The following is a 9,468-nucleotide window of genomic DNA, read 5'->3' on the forward strand; positions in this document are numbered from 1 at the left end:
AATGGAAACAAAGAATGCTCTATTGTTAGGTCAAATTACTTTCTCATTAAAATGATATCAGATGAAATAATCAGCACTTCACTGCTAGAAAAAAAATTGACGAGCAATTGATATTATAATCTAGATCTTGTTAAACATAAAGATAAATATATTTTCAGAATTTTAGTATCCTTTTTCAAGGTAAAGTTGCACTTGAAACTTTTCTCTCACCATTTACCATGAAAACTTGGGCCTCTGCTTTAAGTGAATTCACTTTAAAATATTGAGGAAAACAGAAATCAAGACATTAGATAATACTATGTTGTTTTGTACAATACCTAAACTCTCTTCAGGAGGAGCTGATAGCTGCTTCCCAATAGCTGTTCTTTTCTTCTCCCATAGTAACAGAAGCCTGAGTTTTAGCTGGGCCCGTGCTGTCCAGATAAATACATTTTCCTGCCTTCTTTGAATCTATATCTGGTGGATGAGACAGAGTGAAAATGTTCTCTGAGAGTTCCAGTAAAGCTGCTTAAAAGGCAGGAGGTATGCTCTTCTGTCTCTTTCCTCCTTCCACCTGTCTGGGATGAGGGCAGGAGCTTCAGCAGCCATTTTGGGCAATGAGCTGAAGCCACATACTGATGATGGTGGGAAAGAAGGCTCGACATCTGGGTCCTTGGCATGACCATGGAGCTCCCATATCAGTCCCAAAATGTCTATTTTTGAATTTGTTTACGAGACAAATAATTATCCCATTAAAACTATTTTCTCTAGGGTTTTTCTGATATGTGCATCAAAATTCTATCTAATATACCCTCTAATATTAGCTGGAAATCTATTATTGAACCTTGAAGTACATTTTTACTCATTGCTTTAGACTGTGACGATACAGGGTGTGGATTAGCAATGTGTTGGTGGGGGGCAGGGAGGAAAAAAGTCCCAGGTTCAATATGAGGTAAAATTACAAAAAGCAAGACAGTCATATTTAGCCATATCCAATCTGAGTTACCTCTGAGTAGAAATATACTCAGTAGGTTGCTTTTGTAGATTATTCACATCTGATGTTATGTTGAGTTTACAACGTTAGCGTAGGAAGAGCCTTTGTAAGTATCTAATGTAACTCCTATTTATTTCTGGAGTCCCCTTTACAACATGGTCATCCAGCCTCTGCAAAAACGCTCTGGTAAAAGAGTACTGAAAGCATAACAGCCAGTGCAATTGTTGGGGGGGACTCCCTGTGTTAATTTTGAACCTGCCTATTCAAAACTTCCACCTACTGGGTTATGGTTCTACAGAGCTGAAATGCCTCTCAGTAGCCCTTTTGGTTATTAAGAAAGTGAATATGTTGCCTTAACGGCTTGTCAGTTTCAGGCTAACCAGCCCTGGTTCTTTCCATTACTTTTCTTTTGAGGTAGCTCCTAGCACCACCCCCCCCCCCCACCAGGCCGCTCCTTCCTGTTTGCTCATCGACGCATCCTGAATTGTCAGCTTTCTTTGCAAAAACCCATTTCATCATGCTGAGCCTTACAGGAAACAGAGGGTCATCATCTGCTATAATTATACTTTTTATAGTCAATGATTACAATGAGTGCCCTCTGCAGCCTTCTCCTCACAAAACAGAAGCTTACCGCGTTTTCATCATCTTGCCTCAAAGCCCCTTAAAAACCTTTAATCTCTATCCAATAAGAGGCATGGAAACACCCTCCAAAACAAAAACAAAGTAGCAAATAAACAATGACTTGGGTAGAGAGAGAGTAGACTCCTGAAAGGAGATAGACATGTGGGTTTTCAAAATAGATCACATTCCCCATAGGGTCTGTGACCTGTTGGGCTCACTAAAATACTTGTTGACTGACTGATAATTTTCTGGGGGTGGAGCGAGTGGGACATAACTGGTGTATCTGAGGACAAGAAAATCAACCACCATCAGAGGGAAGAATGGAGAAACAAAGAAGAAATATTGGACTATGCCAAGACTTTCTTACTCCTCCTGAAACACACACACACACACACACACACACACACACACACACACACAGGCTAGTAAAGCCTTTGTGCTTAGGGTATTTTTCCATTGTCTAAATATAGGAAGCCATGAGCAGCTCAGGGCTCTCTTATCTTTTTCACAGATATCTGCCTCCCCTTGGTCCTTGGGATTAAATCCCTTGATCACTATCTTACCCCTCAGGCACTCAGTTCCCCACTGACGGTATAAATGTCACTTTGAAAGAAGTGTCCCTGCTATTTGGTTTGGGGATGCTTAGGAAAAGTAGTAGTTTTGCAGAAGTTGATGTTGGGTTCTATGATTCCACATAAAACAGCACAGGGCCAGGGAACAAGTCCTGCTTCTTAAGGGTTTTCTACCAAATGGCCTGAAGTGGTCTTCACCTGCTCTGAGGCTGGGTTTGCAAACTTGTGAGATAGGAGAAGATGGGATTAGGCTTTGAGGTCACTTCCAGCCCTCACATTCTACAGTCTGACTGTTGACTCTAATATTGCATTTAAAATGGAGCATAAAGGATACTCCCACTTGAATATCCAGGCTGGTTTTCTGCCTATTTGGGGGCAGGAGGAAGGGTCTTCGGAATCACCATTGAGTCTTAGGTAGGAGCTATGAAGCCTCAGGGAAGAATTCTATAAGCGGAATCCACTCTTCACTGTGGGCGAAGCATGCCTCACTTTTGAGCTTTTAAAAAAGATGGAATTTGGTTTATTCAGAGGGCACAGTAAGAAACAATCAAACTGGCTTCGTGCTAAAGACATTTAAGGGTGTTGTCGCAGAAACACTGAGATAAGTAGTTTGAGCTGCTCACAAGGAGGCGTTCAATCCAGACATTACCAGGCACACCGAGACCTGTGGGATCCTGGTCCCTCATACCAGCGCCAGAATCTTCTCTGAGGACTTCCATTATTTACCCGTTCACTGGGGCTGAAAAACTCTCATAGCATAACGTTAACGTGTTCTTCAGTTGACCTGTTCTGGCCCTCTAGGAACCTACTTACCAAGCAAAAATCTAACCAGTTGGGAGCCACGACTCATCACTTCCACACCCACAATTCAGTTCATGGATCTAGAAGACGGTAGTTTGGTGAGCCTTACCTTTTCCAACTTTGAAAACTGGAAGCAATGATATAAAAGAGAAAAAAGAAAAGAAGGAATGAGATACCATGTTTCTCCTCTCTCCTTTTTAAGAAGTGAGTTCCGTTGGAAAAAGCCATTAGCCTCACGCGTCTGCCTGACTTTCCTGCTATAGTATTTTGGTCGAGGTCTGTAAAGAGGAACAGTTCAGTGCTGGGTGGTGCGGGGAGGGGGGCGGGCTGCCGTGCTGGGAAGAAGGAACCGCGAGCCACGTTTCCTGATGCACAATTCTAACGAAGTCAGGGGTTCCGAGTGCACAGTGCACATAAGAATCAACAAGTAGACAAAGAAAATCCAGACCTTTGATGACCCCTGGTGAATAAACTAAGCACTGCATTGAAATGCAACTGGAACCACAGACATCCCTTCCTGGTGAACCCCCTGGATGGCTCCTCTCTCTCAAGCGGGGCAGAAGAATTTCCACCCCCACCCCCGCACCCAGTGCCCATTTCATTTACCTTACAGACGAGCATTAGGGACTTTCCGCGTCTGCATCCCTCCGACCGACCCTGAGACTGGCGATCCCTATTGATCTCTACCGATAGGTTTAAGAAATGGGATTGCATCCTTTTTAAGGTCTGTGCTCTGACCCCTTGGATGCACACGTCATTATTTAGGGGACACGAAGGAATTCATAAAGTAAGGTCTGTAACTTTCTTCCAGATTAGGTATCTCATTAGTGCTCTTGGATGGGAGAGCTCCGAAGAACAAAGCAACCTTCTTATGTAACCCAAATTTAAGATCAGAGTGGAGAGACCAGCGATTGCCGGCCTATCACTCCTGAATACCAGCTAAAATGCTCTCCTCTGCAGCGAAAAAAAAAGTCTGCATATTTGTTAGCAGCTGTGGGTGGCCAGCGTGTGGTATGTGTGAGCCAGAAAGCAGACTGCCTTTGCTCGGCTTGCAGGAGAGGAAAGAAATTTGTTATCGTAAGAGATAAGGAGGACGGGGAGAGGAGGCATTTTTAGTGTGCACCCAGGCATCCCGCTCTAACAGTGGTGATGGCGAGCAGCTATTTGTAACCCCGAAGGGAACATACCTGATAGTTACCATCAGGTGAAATATTAAACAATTTACACCTAATGAGAGTCAGCCTATCTTTCGTGGACCATATCCATTGGATCTTAAGTCTTTGTTGCCTGGGCCGGAGATACTATTTTCGTCTCTAAGATTGGTGTACAGGGTGTGGAATTGTTAAATTTATTTCCTCTTCCCTCTCCCTTTTGAACCGCCTCAAAGTAACGAAATACAAAATTTTAAATGCGAACTATTATATATTCCAAATGTCTGCCTCAAGCCTTGTGGGTAGCCAAGCTCATCTCTTCGCCGGGACGATAGGGGCCTCTGCAGAGACGAGCAGGCATGTGACAAAACCTTGAGGTCTTCAGTAGCACCCTCTGGGGTAGTCCTTATCTCCTGGAGGAGGCTCTGTACCCAGAGAATTTCCCCAACTTGCTAGGTGTCCAAAATTTCAGAGATGGAGACGACCTCAGAAGTTGCACAATGCGGTCCCCCCCCCCCCCCCCCCGCAACCTGCTCTGTTTGCAAATGAGCAAGTTGAAACCTAGAAGTGGGTGACATTTCTGATGCTCAGCACCGGGATCTGTTGCCCCCCGGCCGGTCCATCCATCCTTCGTGTCACTTTGCCTTCCTTGGGGCATGCTGAATGCACCGGTCCCTGCAGAGAGGGACCACATCACCCTTGGGAACAGTGGGTAAACAGTGGAATCCAAAGTGAGTGTTGGCGGGGCGCCTGGGTGGCCCAGTCTGTTAAGCGTCCAACTTCGGCTCAGGTCATGATCTCACGGTGCATGGGTTCGAGCCCCACGTCGGGCTCTGTGCTGACAGCTCGGAACCTGGAGCCTGTTTCAGATTCTGTGTCTCCCTCTCTCTCTGCCCCTCCCCCACTTGCACTCTGTCTCTCTCTGTCTCAAAAATAAATAAACATTAAAAAAAAAATTTAAAAAAAAAAACAAAGTGAGCGTTGGGGAAGGGATATAATGGAACATTATTAAGAACTTGAGAAGCAGCCCAATTGGGACATACATTTATTTTAGCATTCTTAAAGTATCTTTTTCACATTAGAGAAGGTATCTTCATCTCTTTTTTTTTTTTTTTAATTTTTTTTTAAAGTTTATTTGTTTTTGAGACAGAGAGAGACAGAGCATGAACGGGGGAGGGTCAGAGAGGGAGACACAGAATCCGAAACAGGCTCCAGGCTCCCAGCTGTCAGCACAGAGCCCGATGCGGGGCTTGAACTCACAGACCACGAGATCATGACCTGAGCTGAAGTTGGACGCTCAACCGACTGGGCCACCCAGGCGCCCCGAAAGTGTCTTCATCTCAAAACCCGTGTTTTGATGAAGAGCTCAATTATACATACGAAACATTATAATTTTGGAGGTTTGTCACAATATGGTTCTTGTTACGATTGTGGCATATGTTATGCTGTATGGATGAGGGACGAAAAATGGATATGCATGTATATCTTAGACGTGTCGATTGTTTAACGTGTTTTGTGAAGCTTTTTGTCCCAATGTGATGTACTCTAAAATCCTTATGGCATACTTACAGCTTGCTCATCCCTCATGTTTGTATGTTACCAAACTTTTAAGACACTTTTGTTAACAAAAAAGTTTATTTTGAGAGAGAGAGAGAGAGTGGCAGAGGGGCAGCGAGAGAGGGAGAGACAGAGAGAATCCCTAGCAGGCTCCTCACTGTCAGCACAGAGCCCAACAACAGGCTTGATCTCATGACCTAAGCCCAAACTAAGAGTCAGACACTTAACCAACCAAGACACCCAGGTGCCCCTGAAGTTTGTATCGATCGAACAAATGTTGCATTAAAAAGGCTCCCCTTGGGGCACCTGGGTGGCTCAGTGGGTTAAGCATCCGACTTTGGCTCAGGTCATGATCTTGCGGGTTCATGGGTTCGAGGCCCGCATTGGGCTTTGTACTGACAGCTCAGAGCCTGGATGCTTCAGATACTCTCTCTCTCTCTCTCTCAAAAATAAGTAAACATTAAAATTTTTTACAACAAAGACCTGTTAGACATGATCTGATGTTCTTAGTGATCAAGTGTCGATACTCCCGGAGGCTCAGGTACCTCATAAAACCCCTTATAGGTATTCAGCTCATGTCCCAGTTCTAAATCCCATTTTCTTACTGGAGGCAGCAGAGCTTAATGGGGAAAGCATTGGGAACCTAGAGATTTGACTTTGCACCCAAGGTCTGTCCTCTCTTGCTGTGCAACCTGGGGCAGATGATTTAGCCCAATGAGCTCGACATGGGGGCTAAGGAAGGTTGATCCTGTCATAGTTGTGGCTACAACCTGCGGTCGTTCTGGGCCCAGTTACAGGGCAGTGATGTGGGGAGCCCCAGCCCAGGAATGTGAGCTAGAGCTCGCCATGGAGCTCACTATAGTGTCCAAGCAAGAGCATCTCCATGGGGGTGACCAAGAATCCCCTGGACCGAGCGGGACCGGGATTCAGTGGCATGGTTATAGCACTGGCTATAGCCTGGCACCTAGATACGGAAGGACCTTCGAGTCTTTGTCTAGAAAAGTCTTTGCGGCGCTTGGACGTTATGTATGGGTGTGTGGCGGGCCAAGGGGGGTGGGCGGGCATCAAATGACTGATCCTAGATTTTCTTCTTAAAAGGGCAGGTTTGGGGGTAAAGGCATTGATGTGAAAACGTAATGCTGACCTAAGCAGATTAGCAGAGGCTTAGATTTCTTGCATCTTGTACTGCTAATTGAAAATTAATCATGTAACTGACAGCCCAACAAATTTTGAAAACAAACTCTTCTCACGTTAAAACAAACACCCAAACAAGCCAAAGCTCACTTCTGAAGCTCGCTTTCTAGAAAGATGATATGAGTTACGTTGCTCTTCCTTCGAGGACGGACTCCGAATCTCCTGGGTTTGGAGGCTCCCTTTCCTACTTCATGCCTGTCACATGTCCCTTCCCCTCCTAGAATAACTGCTTAGTTTCATGTCAGTGTTTGCTCGTGGATGTGGGGTCATGTGAATGCACTGGAGCCAGAAAAGAAATTGCAAAATTTGGGTTCAATCACAAAGGCAAGTAGATGAAAGGATATATGATTCATGATGTGGTATAAGATTCTAGAACCACACAAATGGGAGAAAAATTCATCGGGTACCCCACAAATATTTATTCAGTGTTACCTTAAACTTCCTCACAGTAATGTCTGCTTGGTATGGTATCTAAGACCTTCTGTAATCTTCCTGACATCTACTGGTCTGCTGGATCTCCTTCCACCGGTCACCTGAGCTCTGATAATTTGGAATTACTGATCTTTGCTTTATGCTGTTTCATACACGTACTCCTTGACCGATGGTTTGACTTTTCTGGATTGTCTTTCTCCTTTAGTGAACTCCTATTCATCCTTAAAGACCCGACTCAAATGCCCTTTGTCACCTGCCTTTGCCCTGAGGAGGCATGATTAATCGCCATGTTTCTGGCATATGCCATGTTGCATTCTAATGATTTGTTAACAGATGTTTATAACCATCCAGGCCATAAACTCCAAAGGGCAATCACTATTATTCATTGTTCAATGCCAGTTCCTGGAACACAATAGGTTTTTAAGCCATTTTTTTTAAATGAATGAACACCCGCTTGCATGAATCCTAAGCACTGTGTCAAAGGGGTGGTAGATTGAGCTACAAACAGGAAGACACGGTCTTTATCCTCAAGGAGATTATCATCATGGGGAGGAAACAGACATGTTAACCTTACCTCCCCTCTAAGACAGATTTCTAAGGAATGTACCAGAGATATGAAATACATGGCATCATATATACCTAGCAGTAAAACTTTTATTGAAAGAATAATGAAGGCAATAAATATTTAGTGAATAAATAAAAAAAGAAAGAACAATGATGAGATAGTTATTTTAAGAGCTAGAACAAGTCTGGTGGAGGAGATACTTCTTAAGCTAGAGTTTTTTGTGTGTTTTTTTTTTTAACGTTTATCTATCTTTTGAGAAAGAGAGAGACAGAGTGTGAATGGGGGGAGGGGCAGAAAGAGAGAGAGAGGGAGACACGGAATCCGAAGCAGGCTCCAGGTTCCAAGCTGCCAGCACAGAGCCCGATACGGGGCTTGAACTCATGAACTGCGAGATCGTGATCTGAGCCTTAGTCCCGGGCTTAACCAACTGAGCCACCCAGGCGCCCCTCAAGTTAGAGTTTAAAAGGGGAGCAGTGGTAGAGATGGAAAAGGCTGAGTGGTAACATGGGTGAAAACAGAGCCACGAACACATGATGTGTTAGGGAAATGATGGGCGATCCAGTCGGGTTGGAACATAGTGAATGCAGGAAAGGATGGGAGGAAATCTGGCGATCTGCATGGGGAACAACTCATGAAAGACTTGGATTTTATGGGGGAAGTAATGGGGAGCTGCTGAAGGTTTCGGAGCAGTGGCGAAGTGGTATCAGTGCACACGTCACGTGAGGATCGAATGAGACGACGTACAGAACGTCCTTGGAACAGTGACTGGTAAACATTCAACACTCAGCAAATGTTAGTTATTATAGTGGGACATTTTCTGGAAGCAGACATAAGGTAGAAAGCGGTCGAAGTCAAGGCAAAAATTAAGCTACAGCAATTGTTTAGATAAAAGATAATAAAGCCCTAAGTTTAGAAACAAGCTACAGGCATGAAAAGGATCATATTCAAATGACAGTTTAGAGGTAAGATGGAAATAATTTCACCACCAGTTGGTGGGCCAAGAGGAAAGAATAAGAAGCTACTAGCCTTGTGGTCCAGAGGAAGAGTAATGTTACCGAAATAATGAAACTAGACGATCGGGGGCTGGAAGGCAGGTGACGGTGTGTGTTGCTCGTGCTGAGTTTGCTGGATCCCTGGGACTCAGAGATGCCCGCCAACCTATTAGCTAGGTGGGTTTGAAGTCTAATAGGGAGGTGTGGACAGGAGATGTGAATTTGTGGATCATCAGCACAGAGGTGACAGTTGTCACCATGCAAACGACAAGGTGTAGAGAAGGAAGCATCATGAGGACAGAACATTTGTAACTGCAGATTTGGGGGCGCGGGCGGCTTTCACTTACTGCCTAATAAATTGGAATCCTTCAGTGCCTCTTCCTTCCTCACCAGGCATGCTATTTTTGAGCGCCAATGGCCGTTGAGAACAGGAAAAGCAGAACGCAGGCAACGACAACATAAATATGTGTAAACTGAGACGACATAACCCATAGCAACCTTCTAATCACACACATAAAAAAAACTACAGGTGCTTTAAAAGGGCAAAACAAGGATGCTGAGATTCCACCACCGCGCTCCTTAGTGTCCTACCGAGCTCGTCGTTGACATA

This window comes from Panthera leo, chromosome D4 (genome assembly GCF_018350215.1).
Source record: "Panthera leo isolate Ple1 chromosome D4, P.leo_Ple1_pat1.1, whole genome shotgun sequence".
Classification (NCBI taxonomy): Eukaryota; Metazoa; Chordata; class Mammalia; order Carnivora; family Felidae; genus Panthera; species Panthera leo.